We start from the raw sequence: 13560 nt of genomic DNA on the forward strand, positions 1-13560 counted from the left end.
TGATCCATGTCACATATAACTGAGAACTGCAAAGCAAGAATTATAAATAAGGCTTTCCAATCCCAAGTCTAGTGACAGGTCCACTACACCTCCCATAGCCATTATGGTATTTAATACTTTGGTCATCTCTATTAGTTATGATTTTGGTTACAAACAAAATAAACCAACATTGGATTATTCAAAGAGGATGAAAACTATTTGAAAGGGATGCCAAATTGAAAAAAAAAAATGGTGGAAAGTTGAAGAGTCAAAATGCAAAAATTGGTGGAAAGTTGACACCCAGAATAACTGCCAAAGTTCTGTTGCCATTCAAGACCACAGTAAAGTTAAGGAAACAACCATGGTCACAGGGTCACTGGTGACACTGCTGCCTCCAGACAAGTTACAGTCTTTCCTTTCACTGCATCTGCTACTGCTCCTAGAATGGTTTCCAGACTGGCCCCTGCTTATTTACATAAGCCACTCCAGATTCAAAGCCCCAGCAAGGAGTAGCCCAAGGTGAGGTTAGGTCAGAAGCTCACATAGAGCTACCAAAGACCTACCTAGACAACAACAAATATGTCCCTCTCTTCAGTTTTCACTGTGGAAGGTAAAACCCTGTCTGTCTTCCTTGAAATTTTCTCAAATAGAAGGCGTTCAGAGATTGTGTGGCTGCAAGTGAGAAATATCCACTAAACATTCTAAAAGTGTTTATTGCATTGTGAAATTAAAAAAATGCATTGGACAAGAGAAACAGTCAAGGAAGACTTTATTCAAGACTATAAAAATAAGGGAAAGAGATTGAACTCAACTTCGCTGAAACAAAAAGCAGGAGAACTTTTAAGCACTGGGATGAGGCAGTTGCAAAGTACTGGAGAAAGTTAGCAGGGAAGTTGGTTAGTGAGATGAGGCCTTCTGTGGCCTAATCTGTTTGCTAATTGATGTTTATCAAAGTTAGGCTCCTACCTTCTCACATAGACTGGGAGACAGGGCTCTGCCTTTCCTCTTAATCAATACATTTCAAATGATGGATCCCAGGTCCTCTAGAAACATATTCCCGTGTTGTAAAACTGGCAAGAAGCTAGAAGAAGATTTACATCTCAAAACGACGGAGAGACAATTTAGGACTGCAATTTTTCTAAAGTAAATGCTCAGATGCTCTGAGGAAAGGGAGGCCTGGGGCCTTTAGTCAGGAAGAAATCTGTCTAAATTTAGCCAAGCTGAGGCCATCTTGGTCACGGATATGTTCACATTTTGATTCTTGAACTATAGAGAGAAACCTTTAGAAGACTTCAGTTTATGCCATTACCATTTTCTAACCCAAATAGCTTTATCACAATAGGTTTTATATGTGGCAGTGGTAAAAAGTAATTAAGTGATTGACTATACACAACGGAAAGTCACAACAGAAAGTTATTTTATTTTTCTCCTTTGCCCCAACAAAAATTCTTTGGCAATACCTTACTCAATGATTTCTCAAATAACCAGAGAATAATAACAGAAAAGTTTCTAAGACTATGAATATGTAATCAGACTAAATGCATTTCAGATTGAAAGACAAAGAGTTCCATGACTAAGTTTATTTTTGGTTGTCTAGAGATATTGACAATGAAAATTTGAATTCTTGTCAACAAACTTATTTAGGGAAATGGTGGAAGATAAAATTCTAATTGCAACTCAATTGGCTGTTGACTCCTTTTGCAGTTTCACTGGAAATATTACTCCCATATTTAAGTTTAGATTTTGTTCACCACTGGTATATTGACAGAACACCCCAAAAATATGCTTCCTCTAACATTGTAAAAGAAGGAAATGTGAACTCTTAAGAAATAGGACTACTGTATTGGGTAGCAGTAAAAGAAGCAGGGGATAAGCTTGGTCTTCAACAAAACTATCCTTTATGTTGCGGAAACTACTCTGGGCTGACCTTATTTTAAATCACTCCACTAAACCACTATAAGAACTCAAAAATAACACAAATACTAAAACCTCCTACATACGTATTTGGAAAAGTAGAATCCCTCTTTCTAGAAACCCTCACTGCTACACATATATTTTGTTCACTCGGCACCCCATTAACTTTCAGAGCAACAATAACAACAAATTCAGGAGGCTATTGAACTGAAGAATGCCTGGGTAGATGCAATTGAATTATATCAATATATTTCAGAGCCAAAAGGAAAGAACATTTTTAGAGTCTTTTTCTGTAATAGTTGAATTACTCCAGGAAGCTAGAGATAGGTGGTGAATAAACTTGATTTAAAATGTGTATGTGTGTGCACGTGTGTACGTGTAAAATCCTGGGCAAATAAATATAAAGAATCTTCTTTATATGTGTCTGTTTTTTGACTAAGCCAAATTTCTAAAACAATCATGTCCATCCCTCTATCCATTATCAATTGTGAATACAACAACCTCTGTCAAAAATGGCACTCATGAAAACTTCTATAAATAATAACAAACTTTAGAACACGGCCAAAACAAAGCATCTTTTATTATACAAAGATATGGTTGCAGGTCCCTTGGAGACTAGAGAACTCTTTCTGACCATCACAGAATGTCATGGAAGAAGGGAAGTTTGAAATTATGAGCAAATGCTCTTAGAATTTTTTTTTCCTTTTTTTTTTTTTGTCAGCTTTGCAGAGGATTGCTTGGAGGGTAATATTTGAGACATGGAGTTTTTTTTTTCTTTGGAAATTATTCAAAAATTGCTGGAGACATAATTGGAATATAAAAATGACAATCATCCTTCTCTTTATTGGTAGCATTTGTAGGAACAGAAAGGATATAATACTTTTCCTCCTCATCATAAGGGTCACAGCCAAGACTTTTATAACCAAAGACAGGTTAGCAAGATAAAAACATAGCTCTTTAATCAAACTTTTACATGACATGGAGAGTTTAGAAAGAAGACCTCAAAGATTCACGGAAAAACTGTCTATTTTTATGTTTGTGTTCGATGAAGAATGGGCAGCTGTGTAGAAATGCGATTGGACAAGAATATAACCTAATGGTAATTGAGTGGGAAAACCCAACAAGGCCTGTGTGTTCAGATTCTTCTTGGCCTCTCTGTGTAGCATTCTTTCCTCACATGTACAGAGAGCAGGACACCGCTGGAATGAGCCTTATGACCTACAATCAGACAAGGTGAGTCCAAGAACTTATTCTCAACTCCTACACAGAAAGGCAGAGGAAGGTAAAAGTAATATTTCTAGATTTTTACAGCTGGCTTTGCGGGAAACAGGTCCTAGTTTCTATGATCCACCTTGGGGAAGAAGCATTCTGGTTACTACGACTTGCTTCTAGAAAGAATGAGGGGCCAACGACAGGCAGGAAGGAGAAGGTCAGAGAGACCCTAGTCCTGAGGCTGCTTCTGAGGCCTTCCAATGTCCTTTGGTTGAAAGTACTCAGCATGCCAAAGTACATACTTTGGAGCATCATTTTCTGAGTCCCAATATGTGTGTTAACATTTACTGTGTGTGAGGTTTTTTAAATTTTTTTATTTTTTACATGCAATATATGTTTGAACCTTGTTGAAGCACTGAAGTCTGTAGAGCAGGTTTTATCTCCGTTTTACCAGATGAGAATACTGATGTCATTAACAAGTAAATGGAAGAGCACAGCTTGCAATTTAAGTTTTCCGATACCTACTTCACAGTTAATAAATATACAGAACTTAGCACAATATTTACTGTATGGTAAATGTTCAGTAAAATGCTAGTCATCAGTATTGCTACTAGTCTTTTCATAAACATTTTACAGTGTCCTTTCTTTGAATCAAATCATCCATGAGAAGAAATACAATATACAAGAGCTTTGCCATGGGAAAGCATTTTCACTATTCCTTTTTCATAAAATCCCTTTTATTAAACTACTTTAAAGGAGATTGCTGATTCATCTTATGACATCAGGACAGTGTGTTAGGTATGGCATCGTTTGTTAGTAATCTCTGAATGTACTAGGCTAATGTCCATGGTTAGCCTAATAAGAAAGTCCCTGATTATTTTCTTCCCATCCAAACCTGTACTCCCACTTTCCCACTAGAATTCTTCTTTTACCAGGAGTGTACAGAACATCTGTGAGCCAGGGGTTCTATTGTTATTTAAGATGGCAATCTGCTGCAATTGTCTGCCTTCATTCATAACCAATCCCGGGGGAAATCTCAACCACAATTAGATGACAGAGATGTTAAGCAAAAAGAAATCATGTGCTACAGTGGAACTCAGAGAGGAGGAAAAAAAAAATAGATGAACTTGACTGTCAAGGAAGTAATATCCATTCTGTAAAACCAAATAATGTCTTATGATTGACAGCTAATTTTTATAGACTCTGAACTATAAAGTTTGCAAATTAAACCCCCACCAAGCCAAGAAGCAGATAAAATCTCAACTGGATTAGGCCTATCTGATTCTTTAGGAGCTGCATTCATTAATGAGCCTTCTAGCCCAAAATAAAGGTGATTTCGTTGTTCTTTAGTCACAAAAAGGTTCTTTAAAGGAATATGCAATTAACAATCACTAAACACAGTGTGCTAGCCAAGTTCTTTTGAATAGAAATAAATCATTTTAGTGTTGTTTATTTTAATTTTACTTATAAAGTTTTAAAATCATTTTTAACTTTAAATACTCTTATATTGTTTTCTTCCTAAGGACTGTCACTGTGGGATTAAGAAAGAAACTAAAGAGGTAGTTTGAAGGATAATATATCCTAAAGCCTACATGCAAGAGGTACTCAAAAATATGTAAGTTCAGAAATATTTGTACTGTTATGAATGTGGTTAATGGATTTTTTTTTTTTTATTGTTGGTAGAGTTTACCATGGGTCCTAAAAGATTTCTGTGACTTTAAGAAAAGATCAGCGAGAGAGCTAGAAGCAGCAACTCAATTATTCTATAGTACATCTTCATTTAAAATTAAACTGGTAAGGATGAATGTGAAGATTAGGAAGTCCTTTTGTCAGAGGCATTTGAACCAGAGCAACTCTAACTTGAATAGGAATGGGCAAAATGGGCCTGAGACCTACTGGGCTGCATTCCCAGATGGTTAGGCATTCTAAGTCACAGGATGAGATAGGAGGTTGGCACAAAATACAGCTCAGAAAGACCTTGCTGATAAAACAGGTGGCAGTAAAGAGGTCAGCCAAAACCCACCAAAACCAAGATGGCAACAAGAGTGTCCTCTGGTCGTCCTCACTGCTACACTCCCACCAACGCCATGACAATTTACAAATACCATGGCAACATCAGGAAGTTACCCTATATGGTCTAAAAAGGGGAGGCATGAATAATCCACCCCTTTTTTTTTTAGCATATAATCAAGAAATAACCATAAAAATAGGCAACCAGCACCTCTCAGGGCTGCTTGGTCTATGGAGTAGCCATTCTTTTATTCCTTTACTTTCCTAATAAACTTACTTTCACTTTATTCTATGGACTTGCCCTGAATTCTTTCTTCTGTGAGATCCAATAACCCTCTCTTGGGGTCTGGATTGGGACCCCTTTCCTGTAACACTTTCCTATGAACAGAAGTAAACCTGTAGCATACTTTATTAGTCACGGTAAAAATTCTGCGACATGATTTTATGCACATATCAGCAATTTGAGATAATATGAATAGACACACAATTTTCTGGGAACATGTGTCAATACAAAACTCTTTGGGTACTTTTCTTCTATTTTTATGGTTTGCATTGGTTTTTCAATTTATTTCTTGTGTCTATATGATAAACACCATGCTCAGAATTGATCATAAATCATACATACAAAATAGCCTCCTTAGATAACCTCAACATCAAATTATTTCTCAAAATTTACATACAAATTGTTCCACAAATATGGCTGCTGTTAGACAAGTCATGGATGCAATGTTAATGCCAGCTGAGGTTTCCTAATAATGTGATTTATCACCCTGGTGTCTGTTAATGAAACTTATATGTTCCCATGATTACTTTAACACTCCTTTGAAGGGAAAACATGCATTAAACAATTAATTTCTGCTCTCACCACTCAAAACCCATTTGGAAAAGTACATCACCAATGAATTTAAAGATGTCAATAAATAATTAAATTTTAGCTTGATAGTCTATTGTGACATTCCTATTTTCCTTTTTCGTTCGTACAGTCATATATCTTATATAAAGAATGTATTCTGGGCCAATACAACTCCTGTGTATTAATATATAAAAGAAATTATTTCCAAATGTAATATGTAAATAACATTTTCAGTATGCACCAACAGAAAGCGCATAGTTGCTAAGGAACTTTATACTACTTGTGATGCGTTGAATGATTTTATGGTTGAGTAGTGTCATAATTAAGCCCAATGATTTGGGTTCCTGACTCCCTGAATCCTTGCACTGTGATTACTATTGCTCTAATCTCAGTCATGTTACTTAACTTCTCTATGCCCCAGGTTTTTACATCTGTAACATGGGGACTGTATTAGTACCTACCTCACATGAATTTTTGAAGATTAAACGAGGTAATATTTGTGAAGCACTTAGAACAGTCCCTGGAACAGAGTAAGTGCTACGTAGGAATTTGCTAAGTGAATAAATAAACTAAGCCTTAATGTAAATAACCGTGATCTACAAAAGCAAAGCTATGCATGTAAGCATGAGGCAATTATCTTATTATATACCAAGCTAACTGAAATTAATAGCTTTAATTGACAAAATGCCCAAGATATTATCCATTTGTTCTTAAGAGAAGGCAGAAACCTCAATCTTATGGCTACTTCCTTATAAAAGATAGCTTCGGAATTTTCTGTTCCTTTTTCCAATAAATTAAAGTCAAATCTCAGTTGTGGGAAGGGATTGCAATTCATGTACTCAAATCCACCTACATATTCCATATTTAAACCCACAGTAAAAGCTACTGAATGGCCACCCAGTCTATGAGTAAAAACTTTATGGTTGAGAGTCACTGTGTCTGCAGGCTGTCATTGCATCTTTCCGTAGTGTAGACCATCCAAATTGTTTTCCCTCATTTAGTCAAACTGCAGTTCTCGATTTCAACACAATTGAATTAAACAAATCCCTTTGCACTTGACACCCTTTCAAATATCTGAACACTGTTTTTCAGGACCCTCCATTCCAAGCCTATTTTTTCTGGACTAAACGGTCTGTTTTTCAGTTGTTTTTCAAATAGCATGCTGTTTATATTCAGTGTATTTTATTACTAAACAAATAATGGAAGTAGAATATTAGTGCCCCCAAATAGGAAACTACACAAAATAATAAGCATCAAAAAGGGGGGGATAGAAGAATTCTAGTCAAGATGGCATGTGAATTTCTACTGCTATCCTTCTACCCCACACCCACCTTCAAAAGTATAGTAATGACAAATAATACATAAAAAGGGAAAAGATAAAGAAAATATTGGGGTCAAAAACAAATATTTGGTTGTTTTGTACCAAAACTATACCAAAACACAAAGCAGAGACTAGATATGATGCTGCGGGCATGTTGGGCTCTGTATCTGGAATCACACAGTGTTGACCAGAAGAAGATAAGCTCCATGGGGTAATATTCATTTCTAATCACAGAACCAGAAGTAGACCTACCTCTTGAAGACAAGCATGGTAAGAGAGAAACACTAGAAAAAAAGTCAAAAAATATATTTTAAAAAAAATTAAAATATACAAACTAAAAAAAAGTCTGTTGACTGACTTATTTTGCTCTGTCATATTCAAAGTTGTAGACGGAGAGTGGTAGGCGGGAAAAGGACCCTACTTAGTGGCTAGAAAATGAACCAAATGGCTCACTGACTCAATGACTGTGTCTGCGATATCCCAGACTATTGTTACGGAGCAAAACCCAGAAATATCATCAATCTAACTTAGACCTGGGAGTTCCTAGGGCTAATTAGAGGTTATAAAAACCTGCTCTGTAGGGCAGGGTGAACACAGAAATAGAGGATGGAATTCATCTTCCAATCCAAAAACATGAGAGTCTGCAAAATATAAAATGCACGAACAAATCTTCCACTTAAAAAAATAAGAAATTACAAAACAAAAACAAGCAGGAATGAAACAACAGACACAAAATGATTAGAATCTTGCAAATGAAAGAGGATATAATTGAAATGACTGAAAGATAAGATAAACTCTAAACAGGACAGGACTGAAGAGATAGTAAAAGACACAGAAATAGAAATGGAAAGGAGTAGTAAAGGGACATGGTTTCAGAAACAATAAGTATATTTTATATATATACATATATGTGTCTGGGTGTGTACACACATGTATATGCATACATATATATTTACATCTAAGTACTTATATATTGATAGATATTTAATCCTCTGGTAAGATGGGCATTTCCCCTACTTTGTCGATGATGCAACCAATGCACAGAAAGTTTACATAACTTTACATAAATCTATCTTCTGGTTGTGAAAGAGTTAATAAGCAGACAGAATTTGAAGCCAGTCAATACCATTCCAAAAATTCTCTCAGGATAAGAAAGGAGGAAAAAGAATGAAAGAAACCAATATTTGAAAAGATAATAGCTCTTAATTTTCCACAACTGAAGGAAGACAATGAACCTCAGATCAAAAGTACACTCTGTGCAGGGAGCAGGATAGATAAACTCAAATCTGTAACTAGACACTTTGTAGTGAAACTGCAGAATAGAAAAGGTTGAAGACATCTTAAAAGCTAACAGACACAAAAGAGATTACCTACAAATGAGCAACAATTAGATTGACACAGACTTCTGGAAAACAACAACGGACGCCAGAGAATGGAATACCTTCTCAGTGCAGAGTGAGATTAACTGACAATCTGGAGCTTTTACTGAGGTGAACTCTCATTCAAGAGAGGGCAAAATAAAGACACTTTCAAACTTATAAAGACTTTATGAGCTTGCCAACATTTTGCATACACGTTAGGAAAATCAGAGCGAACTCAAAGTCCAAAACACACAGTATGAAAACAAAACAGAAATGGACAAATATGAGAAAATAATGGTTTTTAAAAAGATAAAATTAAACTAGCTAATGTTAATGAAATGCATTCTTTGAAAGTTAATTCAAATAGCTAAAATCTCATATTTAGGAAGAGATACATTCTGAATAATTTTATTTTGAGCACCTCAAGTGCATACAGAGGAGTTAATCACACTGAACAGGTCATGACCATCCATAGCCATTCATCTGGACCATGCTCCTCTCATTCATTTTGTATCATTATTATTTTTCCCCTTCACCTGTAGCTCAATTCCTACTCTCTTCTCCACACCCCTTTCATAGTTACTCAAATAAGTTTTGCATGTCAACTTGGATGTGTATGATGAAATGTAATAATTCACTGCTTCAGTTAACATAGAAATACAAAAGAAATATAATGCATTGCTTTCAACCCAGCACAGGCATGAAAATTAGGGTAGAGAAAGGAGTGGGAAACAGCATATTTCAACATGTTAGTACAGAACAGAAGTGGAAAAATAAACACACAAAAGGTGATATTCTTAATAGAACACACAACATAATATTGAAGAAATAATCTCTGTTCATATCAATACTTATAAAAGGTGAATGAATGAGATTCACTTATATAATGGCAGATTGTATGTCTTCTCATATCACAGCACACATTTTTTAGTTCTAACTGTATTTTGCTGGATTCATTAAGATTTTTGATGTACACAAAATAAGATCATCTATAAATAGGGATAGTTTTACTTTTTCCTTTCCAATTTGTAAGAGTTTTCTTTGTTTTTCTTGCCAAATTGCCTTGTCTAAAACCTCTACCACAATTTTGAAAGGAATCGGTAAAAGCAGACATCCTTGTCTTCTTCCTGATTTTAGGGAGAAATAGTTTAGTATTTCATCAATAAGTATGATTTTAGGTGTGAGGTTTTTGTTTGTTTGTTTTTGTTTTTCGTTTTTTTTGAGATGGAGTTTCGCTCTTGTTGCCCAGGCTGGAGTGCAATGGTGCAATCTCAGCTCACCGCAACCTTTGACTTCCAAGTTTAAGCAATTCTCATGCTTCAGTCTCCAGAGTAGCTGGGATTACAGGCGTGCGCCACCACGCCCAGTGAGGGTTTTTTTGTATTTTTAGTAGAGACGGGGTTTCTCCATGTTGGTCAGGCTGGTCTCGAACTCCTGACCTCAGGTGATCCACCCGCCTCCGTCTCCCGAAGTGCTGGGATTACAGGCGTGAGCCACTGCGCCCGGCCAGGTGTGAGTTTTTTATATATGCCATTTATCAGGTTAAAGAAGTTTCCTTCTATTCCTGGTTTTTTGAATATTTTAAATATGAAAGGGTATTGGATTGTACAGGTACTTCTTATGTGTCAACTGAGATGGTTATGTTTTTGTTATTTTTCTGTTAATATTGTGTATTACATTAATTGATTTTCAGAAATTAACCGCTCTTGACATCCTGTGATACACTGTACTCAGTCATGGAGCATAATCATTTTTATATGTTGCTGGATTCATCCCTTAGGATTTTGTTGAGTTTTTTGCATCTATATTCATAAATTATATTGGTTTAAAGTTTTATTTTATTGTAATGTATTTGACTGGCTTTAATATGAGGGTGGTACTGGCTTTATAGAAAGAATTGGGCAGTATTCCTTTTTCTTCTATTTTTGGGACATGTTTATAAAAAATCGGTATTAATTACTCTTTAAAGGAGCTTTGTGTGTCTGCACTGTTAGAGGGAAGTTTTAAATTACCAGTTCAACTGTTTTGCTTATTATAGACCTATTCAGATTTTTTTTCTTCTTGAATCAGTTTTCGTAGTTTGCACATTTTAAGAAATTTCTCAATTTCATCTAATTAATCTGTTGACATATCCCTTGCTGTTCATAGCATTCTTTTATAATCCTTTTTATTTCTATAAGGTTGGTAATTTTTCCCCTTCTGTTTTTGATTTTGTCATTTTGAATATTTTCTGTTACTTTCTGGTCAGATTAGCTAATAGTTTGTCAATTTATTTTATCTTTTTAATGAATCTTTTTTTGTTGCATTGATTTTTCTATTTATATATATTTCTATAATTCCTTAATTTTACTATCATATGTATTATTAACAGTAGCATTATTTCCTTCCTTTTGCTACCTTTAGGTTTAGTTTTCTCTTCTTTTTTTCAGTGTCTTATGGTAGAAGGTCAGGTCATTGATTTGAGATGTTCTTAACTTTTTTTATATAGACATTTACCACTTTAAAGTTTCATCTAATCACTCCTTTTGCTATGCCCTGTAAGTTTTGTTATGTTTTGTTTTTATTTCATTTCATTAATTCTTCTGAAAGTATATTCTAATTCTCTTCGTGATTTTGTCTTTGACCCATTGTTTATTTAGAAGTGTATTGGTAAATCCTCATTTTTTTAAATTTTCCAAATGTATTTTTATTAATTATTATTTCATTCCATTGTGTTCAAAGAACATGCTTTATGTGATTTCAATTCTTTTTCATTTATTGACGTTTCTTTTGGCCTCTCATATTCTGGAGAATGTTCCATGGACACTTGAGAGGAATGTATATTCTGTTGCTGTTTGGTGATGTGTTCTACAGAGGTTTGTTAGATCTACTTGTTTATAGGGTTGTTCCGGGCTTCTGTGTTCTTGTTGATCTCCTGCCTCGTTGTTCTATCCATTATTGAAAATGCAATTTTGATGTTTTAAGCTATTATTTTTGGTTTTCTATTGTTCCCTTCAATTCTGCCAATTTTTGCTTCATGAATTTAGAAGAATTTTGCTTCTTTTTAGGTGCATATATAGTTATAATTATTGTACCTTTCTTTTGGATTAACCCTTTTTCATTTAAAAATGTCCTCCCTTATTTCTGTTTTTTGTTGTTGTTAAAATCCATTTGTCTAATAAAATATCCACCCCAGTTCTCTTATGTTGGCTATTACAGAGTTTCCTTTTTTCTATCCTTTTACTTTCTGTTACTTGCTTTCACCCTGAAGAATTAATTCCTTTTACAATTTCTTGTAAGGGAGGTTGGCTAGGGAAAAGTTCTCTCAGTTGTTAGCCTCCACTAATGCTAGCTGATTGCTCTATAATTTTTGAAAATAAATGTCATTACTTACTCCACAGTCTGATCAAATTAAATTTGATCTCTCTAAAAGAGTGCTGTTTGAGCATAGTTTTTGAGCCTTGTTCTGACCCCAGGAAGATTGTTTATCTGTCTCTTTTCCTGATTCTCTCTGTTAAACCTCTAGTGACCCTGTGGTTTCATTTGCTGCCCAGTGGAAATACCAGCCCCTTCTTAATTGCTTACCATTAAATTTTCCATTGTTTTCCACAGTGCCCTTAGACTAAATCTACTCCACGTTTGATAAAATCGGTCCCCCTAGTGAGAACTGTGAGCTGTGGAGCTCTCTGCTCTTATGATCTGCCTTCCCCCGGGGAAAACCTGCATGTCACTGCTCTTGAGTTGGCGGTAGGGCCAAAGTGACACCACCAATCTACAAGGGGGCACTGTATGGGGAAGCAGCCCTTGGCCTTCTCAAGTTGTTTTTCTTGTAAAACTTCTGTCTTATGAGTAAAATGAATTAGGGCAATTTGAACCCAGTATTATCTGCCATGCCTTGAGTAGCTGATTGGTATAGCCTGTTGTGATGGTTAATTTTATACGTCAACTTGACTAGGTTAAGAGATTCCCAGATAGCCGGTAAAACATTATTTCTAGGTTTGTCTGTGAGAATGTTTTGGAAATGATAAAACATAAAAGAAGGGAAAATTATCTCTCTCTTCTTGAACTGGGACATGCATCTTTTCCTCAAACTTCTGTGCTCCTGGTTCTCAGGCCTTTGGACTCTGGGACTTCGCACTCATTGTTAAGATAATTATGTGATAAATTTTCAATTTTTTAATTGAAATTGTTTAAATTTATTTTTCTTTTGGGTCAATACTGGAAAACTACTTTTCCTTCAAAATTATCCATTTCATATTGTATTTTTTGATGTAGTTGTATATTTGTGCAAAGTAGTCACATTTGGAACTTGCTTTTTAGGTATTGATATTATCAGACAAATACCACATGCACGTCTGTAGGACTTATTTTTAGTACACTCTAACTGTAAAAAGTAGTCATATTTTTTCTAAATCAACTGTCCCAATAGTTTTTTTTCCCTTGTCATGTTCTCTTATAGTTATGTTTTCTCCCTTTTTAATTAATTGGATTAAATAATAATGTACATATTTTGATCTTTTTATAAAGAATTCACTTTTTAAATTTTTCACTAGTTCCATGACTTTTCATCCTTGCTCATTGCTTTTATCTTTATTACATCATTACTTTCATTTTCTTTCAATGTAATCTTTCAATATTTCATTGAAATGATTAACATTTTCTTTCATTTTATATTTTCATCGATCTAAGTAATTGCTGCTATAAATTTTTCTATAATGTCTTTTAAAAATATGATCTTATAGATTCTAGAATGTACTGATTTTTATTATCATTGTTTTTAAAATTATTTTTTAAATTTTGGTTTGCACTTCTTTGACATAGTACTTTATTATTTTTTTCAATGTAAAAAAAGTCTTGGGCCAGGTCTTGTGGCTCACTCTTGTAATCCCAGCACTTTGGGAGGCTCAGGCAGGTAGATTGCTTGAGTTCAG

The 13560-nt window shown here is 34.9% G+C and overlaps 1 long non-coding RNA gene across 1 annotated transcript in view; it reads right to left on the minus strand.

Moving 5' to 3' along the window:
• LOC129030077 (uncharacterized) overlaps positions 1 to 13560 on the minus strand; it is a 1381814-nt gene that overhangs the window by 1092208 nt on the left and 276046 nt on the right. The window lies entirely within an intron of this gene.

This window comes from Pongo pygmaeus, chromosome 12 (genome assembly GCF_028885625.2).
Source record: "Pongo pygmaeus isolate AG05252 chromosome 12, NHGRI_mPonPyg2-v2.0_pri, whole genome shotgun sequence".
NCBI classification, from domain to species: Eukaryota; Metazoa; Chordata; class Mammalia; order Primates; family Hominidae; genus Pongo; species Pongo pygmaeus.